This window comes from Cibotium barometz, chromosome 38, assembly GCF_041138505.1.
Source record: "Cibotium barometz isolate CiBa-2024 chromosome 38, ASM4113850v1, whole genome shotgun sequence".
Lineage (NCBI taxonomy): Eukaryota > Viridiplantae > Streptophyta > Polypodiopsida > Cyatheales > Cibotiaceae > Cibotium > Cibotium barometz.
The window spans coordinates 39,484,029-39,498,788 of record NC_141083.1 but is presented as its reverse complement, the minus strand read 5'-3'; positions in this window follow the sequence as shown (position 1 = coordinate 39,498,788).

The following is a 14,760-nucleotide window of genomic DNA, read 5'->3' as shown; positions in this document are numbered from 1 at the left end:
TGTGTCTTGCATTTGGCATAGGACAAAGGTAGTGCATTTGGAGGAACCTATTGATTTTATTTTTAAAACAATCTCAGTAGCTCAATGCCATCTACCATGTATCCCTACACTATCTTTTCTATTGTTCACAATGGAATAGTTATCCTCCTCCTTGCCATCATCGAGGGCATTGTCCTTTGATGCAGAGGTCTAGGTTGTGTCTAGTCATGCCCTTGAGTGGGTGGTGTACAGGGCACTTCATGTGACGTGCCTTGATTTTGAGGATCTGACATCCAACTCTCTATATTCTTCTTCTGTGTGGAGGATCTACAGGTATCAAATAATTCCTTCCAATCCTTACTTGTAACATTATCTACATTTTTTGTTTCTGAGGTTTGGTCACCTATCTTTTTTGTTCTCTCTGCATACACATGCAGTTGCTGTTCCGCTTCCAGGATGTGGTCCTTCAATTGTGTGTTCTAGATTTTGAGCACTTTTGGTGTTACCAATACATTCTTCTTGCTGTGCCTCCTCCTCCTCTAGCTGCTTCTCCTCTGCAGCCTTCATCTGCTTTTATAGACCTATCACTTTCACTTTCAATTTCCTAGCCTCTTCGATCCCTTTTGCATTCTAAACCCACATTGTTGATTCATCCCAACTACTTCATTACTTCAATGGTTTCTTTCCGTGCTTTGTGACTGCTCGTAGCATGTCTATAGTAGTAGGGAAGTAGGATCCATCTTCAAGAGGATACAATGTACGATGTATACAAGAGGACACTCACAAGAAGTAGAACCTTTCACAGCACAACTTTAAAGACTTAAATTGTACAATAATAGAGATAGAGAAGAATATTGTATTATTGAAGTAATTCACTAATAGATGGCAAGGCCCCACACCCATGTGTGAGTCTTGTGAAGGGAGCTTTGATGGCTAAATTGCTAAGACGAAGGTTGTATGCTAGCAGAAGCTAGGGAGTAAACTCCTCGTAAACTCACAGTGATGATTAAATTGCATAACAATAGAGATAGAGAGGAATATTGTATTATTGAAGTAATTCAATAATAGATGGCAAGGCCCCACACTCATGTGCGAGTCTTGTTTTTGTGAAGGGAGCTTCAATGGCTAAACTGCTAAGATGAAGGTTGTATGATGCTAGTAGAAACTAGGGAGTAAACTCCTCATAAATTCACAGTAATGACTAAAAAATTATAAGAAGAAGATATTGGCCATGTATTTATGTAAGGCCTATATACGACGCAAGTTGACCATGACGTGATCGCATAGATCCACAGCCATAATCGGTGCCACTATCCGTGGTGTAGACTTAGTCCATAAAGACTTACTAGAAACTGTGTACCCAAGGTCATCTTGGGCACCCGTTCAAGCCCCCACGATGTTAGGACAAGGTGTCCAAGAGTAAAGTCTACCTACTACATGTGTAGACTAATATGAGATATGAGATAATGGTTCAATGTAGCATATAACCTATTTGATAGTGTGCTAAATCTAATCCAAGCCATCTCTAAGCAATCTAGCCTCCTCCATGTGAATACAGAGATGCTAGGTACCCGAGTTACTCAACTATGGCTACTTCTCATAATGGGGGGCATACAAACATGAGCTAGCTAGTGCTTGGATAATATAATATGAGGGTGGAGAATTTATATCCAATGCCATCTAGAAGGGAGTTTTTCCTTTGGGAAAACTGTATATGAGGGTGGAACATTTATACCTAGCACTATCTAAAGGGGGGTTTGTCTGGTAGATGGGTTCCTTCTTGAGAAGAATGTGGGGGGAGACGGTGAGAGTGTGAGATCCTTGCAAAGTAAACACATAGATATACAAGAGTAGACAAGCACACAAGAGAGATAGATGTCTAAATTTTCTTCTATTCTCTTCTCTTCTCTACAACCATAACATAAAGATAAGAGTACATTCTATAAGGGAAAGTACTCTCCTACTATAACATACAAAGGTTGGTCTACAGTGTGAACCCAACCATATGAGCTGATGCTATAACTATGCCATAACTATAACTATAATGAACCAAAGTGGCCTATCACACACTTTGTAAACCACTAGTGGCATATCACCCATAATCTCACACACCTTGTAAACCACTAGTGATATATCACCCATAACCTCACCAACCATGTAAGTGTGGCATAAGTGTGGAGAATCGATCATCACCCATATCCTCACTAGTTGATCTTGATATCTCAACACTCCCCCTCAAGCTCAACTCTATACTCTCCATTCCTAGTAAGCTCATGAACCTTCAGAGCTTCTCTGTACCCAATGCCTTTGTAAGATAAAGATACTAATTGTCTGATTCTTTGTGGTAACATACACCATATCCACATAACCAGCTAGAACCTTATCTCTCACAAAGTGATACTTCATATCAATATGCTTTATCCTAGCATGATACACTGGGTTACTAGCCAACTATTTGTTTCTCATATTGTTATAATACATGACAATAGTTGTATCCATGGACTCACCCATATCTACCAATAGCTTCTGCAACCAAGCTATCCCATATGATGCCATAGAGAAATGCCCCTATACTTAGCCTCTGTACTTGATAAAGCAACCATTGTTTGTCGCATGTTTCTCCATTAGCAGCACTCCCAATGAGGCCACTAGTAGATGTCATGTTTGAGATATTACTGTCAGTCTAATATGCATATTTATATCCATGTACATGTACCTATACTCTAGCCTCATAGATAAGTCTATAGTGTACTGTCAGGTATATAAAATGTACTATGCACTTTATATATCTGAGTATCCAGTGGCATCCAAGTGTGGCTTCCTTGGGACCTACATAAAATGACTCACCAACCCAACATCGTAGCTTAAATCTCACCTTATGATAGTCATGTAAATTAAACTCTCTATAGTATGCATGTACATCGTAGGGTCCTCTAAAAGATCACCTGTATCTATAGCTGATTTTGTGTTCATCTTTAATGGCACTAAGATTGGTGGATTACAACCTATCATCTCGTACTTGGACAACATATTGCCTCTGTAATATTCAAATCCCATCATGTGATCTTAACGTAAGAAGTATCATAACTCACCCAATCCTTTATTTTAAAATTCCTCTTCAGGAGCATTTTCACCTCATGAATATCACCATCATTGCCTCTATGATAGCCAAATCCCATCATGTGATCTTAACCCAAGAAGTATCGTATCTCACCCAAATCCTTTATTTTAAACTTTCTCTCAACCCAAGAAGTATCACACCTCACAAAAATCCTTTATTTTAAACTTCCTCTTAAGAAGAATCTTTACCTCTCATGAATGCCACCATCATTGTCCCTTATAGTAATCAAGTCATTAACATAGATGACAACTAAAACAATGTCCTTGGTATTAGTCTTTTTCACATAAAGTGAAAAATATGTTGTAAACCTTATCTTATGCGCCTGCTCATAGATCCATCCAAATTTTTATTTACTTTATAGTCCCACTTGTATCCAATTACCTTCTTCTCCTTAGGTAAAGGTACTAACTCCCATGTCTCATTGGCATCTAATGCATGCATCTTTTCGTCCATGGTGTAAGATTCCTCCCTCCAGCTTTTGAGGTGTACACGTGTAAGAACCTCCCCTTATGATCTTATAATTATTCCCCTCTCTGAAATAAAAGAAAGATCTAGATTTAACCTATTTTGGCCTGGAGAGAGAAAATGTCTAGAGGGAGGTAATCCAAAATTGAGATATTTTTGGATATAAAAATCCTCCTAGTGTCTAAAACGGTTTCCCTTGAAACAGAAATTCAAAAAGCACTTTCCAATGTGCAATTGAAATTAATTGAAAATAGGTATAGAGGACCTTAGCCTAAGGGTCTAGATTTTTCAGAAATTTTTGGATTATGGTCTAATTAAGGTTCCTATTGGAGGGCAATAGGATTATGGTCCAATTAAGGCTCCTATGGGGGGCCAATAGGATCAATCCAAGTGCGGGGAGGAGATAAATCCAATTTATAAAAGAAAAATACCCAAAAATGAGTAAATGCCTACATAAGATGTAGAGTTGACTGAGTACAAGGTTTATTAGTTAAAAAAACTATGAATATTACTTTAAAAAAATGAGATATTTTAGGTATAATGATACATTTTTTACACCTTGGTAAGGAGAAGGGGGCTCTTTAAGGAGGCACCTATTTCACATGTGTGGAGGAGTTTTAAACTCGAAAATAATAAGATATTTTTATCTCTCCTCTCTCCTGGATCAAACCAAATAAAAAAGGGAGCCAAACTGGTCCAAATCTTGTCCAAATTCAGCCAAACTAAACCTGGAAAATTCTAAAAACTAGTTGGACTTGGTTAGAGGCCTCCCTCACCTATAAATAGATCCTTAGCTCTTTGTAAAAAAAATATGTGAACTATATCATGCTAGTATTATACTGAAATAATGATATTTTCTATTATCCTCTAAAAATCCTCTAGAGAATGGAGTTTCTCTCTCTCTTCAACCTTCTTTGCAGTCTTCATCAACATACTAAACCAATTGATTGGTTGGGGGCCTCTCCTTAGACTAAAGAATCAAGAAAAATAAGAGGTAAAGTGTGATTTATGGTCTTTTTCTTAATCTCTAAATATTTCTCACTTCTCAATCCCTTGTTGAGAAGTATTCAATTGAATGGCTCTTTAATGCAATTGAAGCTCTCTAATGGATTTTAGTGATTAAACACATAAAGTTTTCATTTATGCTTAAATTAAAATGTTTTTTTAAAGCATATCTCTCTCCCCCCAAAGAATGGTCATTCCTATGACCTATTCTATATTCAATTAATGCTTCTCATGGTGGCGAAATTCTCTATTCACAAATCAAACTCTAGGCTTGTGAAGCTAGAGGTTTAAGAAAATGGTTTTTATACTTATATGCTTGAAAAATATGGTAATATTATGGGATAAATCCATAAATTGAATTTAATGATAAAATACAGTTATACTATCATAATTATTTTACTATGTCATTCTTTTCATAAAAATAAAAAATTACCAGTAATAGCAGCGGAGCTATGGCAACATTTTTAAGAAATTGATGCATAATTCATTCTTATGCATAACGTGAAAAGAGGACTTCCTATCATATTCTAGGATTAAATATCCTAGGTTAAAAGAATGGTTTTTGTCACATTCAATGGAAAATAAATTTTTAAGTTTATGTGTAATTAAATAATTAAGAAATGAGAAAATTATGGTAATTATATTTAATGATAAAAGAGGAATTCCTATGACAATTGGAATTCAATCATTTAGATGGGAAAAGAGAAATTCCTAGAATATTGAAATTATTGGATATTTTTTTTAAATTCAAAGATGAATTTTAGATAAATTTATTTTATCTATGAGAAATATTTAAATGGTAAAAGATGAATTCCTATGACATTTGGAATTCAATCATTTAGATGGAAAAAGAAAAATTCCTAGCATGTTGGAATTATTGGATATTTTATTTAAATTCAAAGATGAATTTTAGATAAATTTATCTATGAGAAGTATTTAAATGGTAAAAGAGGAATTCCTATGACATTTGGAATTCAATCATTTAGATGGGAAAAGAGAAATTCCTAGCATATTAAAATTATTGGATATTTTATTTAAATTCAAAGATGGATTCTAGATAAATTTATTTTATCTATGAGAAATATTTAAATGGTAAAAGAGGAATTCTTATGACATTTGGAATTCAATCATTTTAGATGGGAAAAGAGAAATTCCTAGCATATTGGAATTATTGGATATTTTATTTAAATTCAAAGATGAATTTTAGATAAAATTATTTTATCTATGAGAAATATTTAAATGGTAAAAGAGGAATTCCTATGACATTTGGAATTCAATCATTTAGATGGAAAAAGAGAAATTCCTAGAATATTGAAATTATTGGATATTTTATTTAAATTTAAAGATGAATTTTAGATAAATTTATTTTATCTATGAGAAATATTTAAATGGTAAAAGAGGAATTCCTATGACATTTGGAATTCAATCATTTAGATGGAAAAAGAGAAACTCCTAGCATATTGAATTAATGGATATTTTATTTTTGATGAATTTATTTTATGAGAAATATTTGATGATAAAAGAGGAATTCCCATGATATTGAAATGCAAATAATCAAATGCAAAAAGAGGAATTCCCATGATATTTGAGGTCCAAGAAATTAAATGAGAAAAAGAGAAACGTTTTAGTATAGTTCAATTTATGATTATTCATCAAAAGTGAAAATATGGATAGAATTGAATTTTGTAAATCCCATTAATTCTTTTATTCAAAAGAGGAATATTGAATATAATTCAATTGAGGAATTGAGAAGGAATATAAAAATAGTCGTCGAGAAAAAGAACCTTTATCTAGGCCAAGCAATTGGCATAAATTTAGAAAAAGTCCCATTATCGGTATCAAGGTAGTAAAAACTACTAAATGAGAATAGGATGTGGAAAGGATGTGGAACGGATGTGGAAAGATGTAAATGGGATGTGATAAGATGTAAATGGGATGTGATAGGATGTGATAAGATGTAAATGGGATGTGATAGGATATAAATGGATGTGATAAGATGAAAATGGGATGCGATAGGATGTGATAAGATGTAAATGGGATGTGATAGGATGTGATAAGATGTAAATGGGATGTGATAGGATGTGAATGGATGTGATAAGATGAAAATGGGATGCGATAGGATGTGAATGGATGTGATAAGATGTAAATAGGATGTGATAAGATGTGATGTAATGAAAATGGATGTGGATGTGAATGATGAGATGAGAATGAGATGAGAGGATATGTGAAAGGGTGAGACGAGAAGTACATGGATGTGGATGTGGATGTGGATGTGTATGTGAATGATGAGATGAGAATGAGATGAGAGGATATGTGAATGATGAGATGAGAATGAGATGAGAGGATATGTGAAAGGGTGAGACGAGAAGTACATGGATGTGGATGTGGATGTGTATGTGTATGTGAAAGAAGGGATGTGCATGTGTATGTGAAAGAATGGATGTGGATGTATGTGAAAGAATGGATGTGGATGTGTATGTGAAAGAATGTGATGTGATGTAAAGAGATGTGATGTGACATGAATATATGTGGATGTGAAGTATGGACAGATGTGGGTAGTCGTACATGTGAACGATTGGATGGATATGGATGAATGAGATGAGATGTGTATGAATGAGACATGATGTGATGTGATGTAATGTGGATAGAATGTATGGGATGGGATGGTGATAAGAATGAATGTGATGGATATGAATGAATGTGATGTGATGGATGTAAATGGATGTGATGTAAATGAATGTGATGGACGTGAATAGATGTGATGTAATGTGAATCGGGATGTGAATGAATAAGATGTGATGTCATGTGAATCAGGATATGAATGAATGAGATGTGATGACATGTGAATCGGGATGTGAATAAATAATATGGGATGTGAATGAATAATATGGAATGTGAATGGATGAGATGTGATGTGATGTGAATCGGGATGTGAATGAATGAGATGTGATGTGAAATGGATGTGATGAGATATGATGTAAATTGGGATAGATGTGAATGGATGATGTGTGATGTGAATGAATGTGATGTGAAATGGGATAGATGTGAATGAATGAGATGTGATGTGAATGGATGAGATGTGATGGGATGTGAATCGAGATAGATGTGAATGAATGAGATGTGAGGTGAAATGGATGTGATGTGATGTGATGTGATGTGAGGTGAAATGGATGTGATGTGATGTGATGTGATGTGGATATGGGTAGATGCAAGTGGATGAGATGTGATGAGGATAAATGAGGAAAGATGTGATGAGATGGAAAATGATGTGATTGGATGAGAATGGGAATACATATGAAATGAATGTGGATTAAGTAATGTGGATTGATGTGGAACAATGTGGAAAGACAAGAGTTCGTTATAGAAACTGTATTTATGTCCTGTTTTTAAATGACTGTTTTATGTCAAGAATGCTGGGGAAGCATTTTGACCGTCTTGTGAATGAGGTCGTGGAGACCTAACTGATAAAGTTGCAATAGTTGACAGAGAGTCAACGGAGGACGTCTCGAGTAGCAAGGTCGGCCGAGGTCTTGACCAGTCTCGGTTCGATTTAAATGGTGAGCTTCTGGTATGGTGGATGAGGGACCAAGGAAGCGGCCTATGAGTGAAGCGCTAGGTGACCTGCGAAGGATCCTAGAGGGTGCTGACCATGTGGTGCTCGGGCTCTGGGTCGCCAAAGATACCCACGTGCGTTGAGGAAGATATTGGAACAAGGAGTAAGAGTTGTTTTCTGAAACCGGGCATGGATTTGGTTTATTGACCTTGCTGATCCTCAACGGATGAGTCCATGGCTCTTTTATATGGATCTGTTGGGGTTGATCTTGTTGATCTTCAACAGAGATTCCATTTTGATTTTTATAAGTGAATATATTGCCGGGGTACTATGAGCTAGGAACTATCGAAAAGGCCCCTGAGTGGACAGGTGGTGAGCGTTCTGGTTACCAATTATGCCATAGGTACACCGATGAAAGAATGATTGAAAATGAGAATTCAACCAGATATTTTGGAGGATTATGATCAGTGATACTATGATTTCATTAAAAGATTGTTTTAAAGTCAGCTGAATCTGTGAAACAAGCAATTTCATATTGGGTGTGTAAGTGGTATGACTAGCTTGAAGTTTGCATGAAGTTTGGGCTAGGGGGCCTGGGAACTCTTCTCCTAGGTACCCAGGACAAAACCTAACCAAATTCCTAATTGGATCCCATCACTACAGTGGTTGGGTGGTTGGCTAACCCATGGGACTTGGCTGGACTGATGGATCCCTAAAATGAGACTCAATTCTGTTATGGTACGATAGATGAAGTAAATCCTGGATAGTCCTTGTTCTATGGAAAAGAATCAACGACTGTGCCTCTCGATGAGGAAAAAAACGTTGGTCTCTATGATCCAAGTGCAAGTTTCTTCCTTGATGTGACAAAGTGACTTACAGGTTTAGTCGGATCAGTTTGGTCAGTGATGATGACCTTGACTACGTTAGAGTAAAAATATCCTGGAGGAATCGTCCATGCTTTCTGGGTGGGGGAAGTTTTTTTGGGTTCAGTTTTGGAAGAACCGAGGGATTAGTCTCTTGTCCGGATATCCGTGGGGGCGAGGCCTCGAGTGAGGGACCCTATCCCACGCAAGAAGTGCTAACTTCCGCTACTAGCACCCCCGAATTCGTTGCGTAGAGGGGGTGGGAATCTTTCACATGGCATCTTTCCAATGTTTTTGTCCAAGTTTTTCCTCAAAACATGTGGATTATATATCTTATATTGCTTTGATGATATAAGTATTATGATAGTCAAAGAAATAGGTCTATGTATATCCATGATATCTTTTCAATATTAATGTCTAAGTGCCTTCTCAAAACCTGTGGGTTCTATCTCTTGTATTGCTTTGACTATATAAGAATTATGATGCCATAGCTCTATTTATATCTCTTGGCTACTAATCTTGTCTGTATTTGCTCACAAATCCATCCAAGTTCTGCTTTACTTTATATGCCCACTTGCATCCAATTGCCTTCTCCCACATCTCATTGGCATCCAATGGAGCCATTTTTTCATCCATGTGGTCTTTCTAATATTTATATCCAAGTGCATCTTCAAAAACATGTGGACTCTCTCTCTTATATTTATTTGGCTCTTTGTGGTGTAACAATAGTTGAGTTCCCAAACTCCTCGTTCAAAGGCTTTATTCTGAGTCACTATTCCCATTAAAAAATGAACGACTTATTGAAACATCAGGCATTATGAAAGGATGATACACCTTATCTTTTTCTTTTTTTTTATACATGTCAATTTGTTGAATTTTTAGCACTTGTAGTATCATCAAATGATATGTCAAAACTCATGGCATTCTACCTTAATCTTCTTGACTAACGTCCTAATAATAGGCCCACTACTAGAGGACTCAGCTAGTTTACTAAGCACATGTGATTGCTTCTCTCCATTTGTTTTGTAGTCACATTGTTGTTTATATCACTCTCTATGGAATTATTCATTGGTGTATACCAACTACTCATCTTGTCAAAGACAAGATTCATGCTTACTCACATCTCATGACTAGTGGGGTGTAGTGGGGTTATAGATACTCTCTGCTCAAGGGAGAATCCCATAAAGATGTATTTTTCTACCTTGGGATCAATTTTTCTTCTCAATTCATGTGGAACATGTGCACAGGCAATACAACTAAACACTTTCAAGTGTGCCAAATATTGTTTTCTGCCAATAAGAGAGAGAGTATGAGAATATTCCCTTTAAAAAGTGAAACTAGGGGGGTATGGCTGATGTGGCAAGGCAAAAAATAGGGGTCATCATAGCCTTTGTCTCCCTTAAGCCCAGCTTTTTAAGCTCTAATCCCTTAAAATTAGGGATCATTATAGCCTTTGTCTCTCTTAAGCCCAGCTTTTTAAGCTCTAATCCCTTAAAATTAGGAATCCTTAGGAGGCCCTTTTTGGGTTCAAAAAATTCCTAATGATAGATGTATCTATGGCATCATTGGCAACCAGAACGCTCACCACTTGTTCACTCAGGGGCCTTTTCAATAGTTCCTAGCTCATAATACCCGGCAATATAATCACATAAGAAAATTCAGATGGACTCTCCATTGAAGATCAGCAAGATCAACCAACAGATCCATATAAAAGAGCCATGGACTCATCCGTTGATGAGGACCAGCAAGACCAACCAACGGATCCATATAAAAGATCCATGGACTCATCCGTTGAGGACCAGCAAGGACAATCAACCAGATCCATGCCCGAGTTCAGAAAACAACTCTAATCCTTGTTCCATTTTCTTCCTCGACGCACGGGTGGGTATCTTCGGTGACCCGAGCACGAGCACCGTATGGTCAGCACCCTCTAGGTTCCTTCTCGCAGGTCACCTAGCGCTTCACTCATAGGCCGCTTCCTTGGTCCCTCATCCACCATACCGGAAGCTCACCATTTAAATCAAACCGAGGCTGGTCAAGACCTCGGCCGACCTTGCTACTCGAGACATCCTCTGTTGACTCTCCGTCAGCTGTTTGTTGCAACTTTATCACTTAGGTCTCCACGACGTCATTCACAAGATGGTCAAAATGCTTCCCAAGCATTCTTGACATAAAACAGTCATTTAAAAACAGGTCATAAATACAATTTCTAACGAACTCTCATCTTTCCACATTATTTCTTGTTATTCCACATTCTCTACATCAATTCACATTACTTATTCCACATCCAGTCATATGTATTCCCATCGTCTTGATCCATTCTCATCTAATCATATCATATTATATCTAATCATATCTAATCATATCTAATCATATCTAATCATATCATATTATATCTCATCACATCTATCCACATCACATCTGATCACATCCAATTACATCTATTCACATCCTCATCACATCATGTCACATCCATCCTCATCACATCTCATCCATTCACATCTACCCATATCCATATCACATCACATCACATCCATTCACATCACATCTCATCCATTCACATCTACCCCGGTCCACATCACATCACATCACATCCATTCACATCTATCTAGATCCACATCACATCACATCACATCTATCTAGATCCACATCACATCACATCACATCTATCCACATCACATCTCATCCATTCACATCATCACATCCACTCACATCTCCTCACATCGCATTCACATCTTATCACATCTCCTCACATCCACTCACATCTCCTCACATCGCATTCACATCTTATCACATCACGTTTGCATGTCCTCTATCACATCGCAACCATTTACATCCCGTCACATTTATTTACATTCATTTGGCTCTACATCACATCTTATCACATCCACTTTTAGTACTGTTTTCTACTTTCGATACCGATGGGACTTTGCTAAGTTTTTGCCAATTGCTTGGCTAGTTGAAGGTACTTTTTCTTAATGGATATTTTCATATTCTTTCTCAAATTTCTCAAGTGAAATATATTCAATATTCTTCTTTTGAGTAAAAGATTCATGGGATTTACAAAAATCAATTCTACCCATATTTCCTAATAAAATTAATAATGCTCAAAATTTCACTTTTGATAAATACTCATAATTTGAACTATGCCAAAAATTACTCTTTTACCATTTAATTACTTAGATATCAAATATCATGGGATATCCTCTTTTTGCATAAAAATAAATTTACCAAAAATTTCTCTTCTACCATTTAATTACTTGGATCTCAATTATCATGGGAATTCCTCTTTTTGTATAAAATAAATTTACCAAAAATTCCTCTTTTACCATTTAATTACTTGGATCTAAATTATCATGGGAATTCCTCTTTTGTATAAAAATAATTTTACCAAAATTTACTCTTTTCTCATAATCAATTAATTATGCATTCTTTTTGCATAGGATGTCCAATCCTAGAATATGGTAGGAAGTCCTCTTTTAGCATTATGCATAAAAATAAGATATGTATTATTTTCTAAAAAAAATTCCATAGCTTCGCTATGCTATTACTGATAATTCTCAAATTTTTCTAAAGAATAAAAACTTGTAATGGAAATATGATAGTAGTTCCTCTTTTATGCTTAAAATCAAATTATGAATTTAAATCATAATTTTAACCATAATCATAAACTTAATTATGATTATCCCACTAGATTAAGCTAATTCCATTATTTCTCTTTTTCCAAATTGATAGGATAATCTATTTCTCATTTAGAATCTGGGTTCTAGAATTTTCCAGGTCTAGTTTGACTCAATTTGGACAAGATTTGGACCAGTTTGGCTCCCTTTTTTATTTCGTTTGATCTAGGAGAGAGGAGAGATAAAAATATCACAATTTTTTTGAATTAAACCCTTCCACACATGTGAAAAGGACACCTTCCTCAAGAGACCCCCTCTCCTTACCAAGGTGTCAAAAATGCATCATTATTCTAAAATATCTCATTTTTTTGTAATATCTCATAATTTTTAACTAATAAACCTTATACTTAGTCAACTCTTTATCTTATGTGAGCATTTACTCATTTTTGGGTATTTTATTTTATTCTTTGGATTTATCTCATCCCAACACTTGGATTAATCCAATTGGCCCATTGGAACCTCAATTGGACCATAATCCAAAAATTTCTGAAAATGTAGACCCTTAGGCTAAGGTCTCTTATACCATTTTCAATTAATTCCTAATGCACATTGGAAAGTTCATTTTGAACTTCTATTTCAAGGGAATCCATTTTAGACCGAGGATGATTTTTATATCCAAAGATATCTAAATTTTGGATTATATCTCTCTAGATATTTTCTCTCTCTAGGCCAAAATAGGGTGAAACAAGATCTTTCTCCTATTTTAGAGAGGGGAATAATTTCAAGAACAGAAGGGGAGGTTCTTACACCTTTACACCTCAAAAGCTGGAGGGAGGAATCTTACATCCTATCCCACTTAAAAAACGTGAGATTTTCCCATCTCATAGCAGGAGGAAAAACTCTTTCACCTTAAGATCCAACTGATTCTGGGGTTCCTTATAGTCTAGTCAACCCATGAAGAATCTTGGGATAAAGATCCCTTCTACAAGAAGAACACACAAAACTCATTATCAGAGAACAATTCATTCAGAACATATCATTCATATCCTTAACACAATAATGGTCCATTATACCGAAAATTTTATCTGGACATTCCTCCATGAGAATTTTAGTTATGCAGGTTCTCAATTTGTCATCCCTTAATTAGATCCACTTGGTCAAAGGTTAACAACAACAATCTGTTAGCACAATCCACTAATCTCATAATGATTTATTGAAGTCATAATTGTCATTCCAGTTACTAACATCATCACTAGGATTCGTCCCATTCATCCTCATTGTGGCTTTGTTCAACTTATCTTCTTTCAACCAGAATTCAGGAATCATCATCCTTCAATCAAAATCCAAATCAACTCATCAATTCTCAACCAAAATTCTAAAATCATATCAACCAGCATTCGAATTCATCATCTGGATAGCATTTTTGCTTATAATTTCAAGGCCTTAGATTTACTCGTATATATTGCCAGTAAAGAGCTGCAGTTATACCCACGGTATATATGAGTAGTCACGGTCCTTGGAGCTATAAGGTTAATACCATCATATCTAGGCCTCAAGCAAGTCAAGGATTCCATAATTACGATACTTTCATCTGAAGATCCAATTTCCAATTTATGAATCTTAATTCTGAATATCAATTTGTGTGAATTTCATCGCACAATTATAATCTTTTACTGGTACTTCATAAATTTTTGACATTTCTGGTTGACTATAGAGTTATACTCATCCTGCATAGCATGTATCCAATGATCATCATCCCGTGCTTCCTCAAAGGAAACAAGTTCCTCCTCATTACATAAAGTAGAAATAAGAACATGATCCACATGAGAATAATCTGCATGATGAGAACCTGCACAAGCTTTGCTAGGTAAAGGAGCTACCAACTTGCTATCCCTCAATGTCTGCCATTTTAGCATACACCTAGATTCTTCTATGGCTGCTCTCTCCTCATCCACTACATCCTCAATAATTACCTCCTCAAAAGACTGATTTGCAGGCTGAATTTCAGCACTTGGTTGAGCATTCAATTGCTCTACATATGGCTGCCCTACATTAAACAAAGGTAGGAGCGAATCAAACATGTCCTGTGAGTATACATTGTGCTGTTTTTTGCATGAAAGCGTGGGCTAAACTGAGTTTTCGACAAAAAAAGCA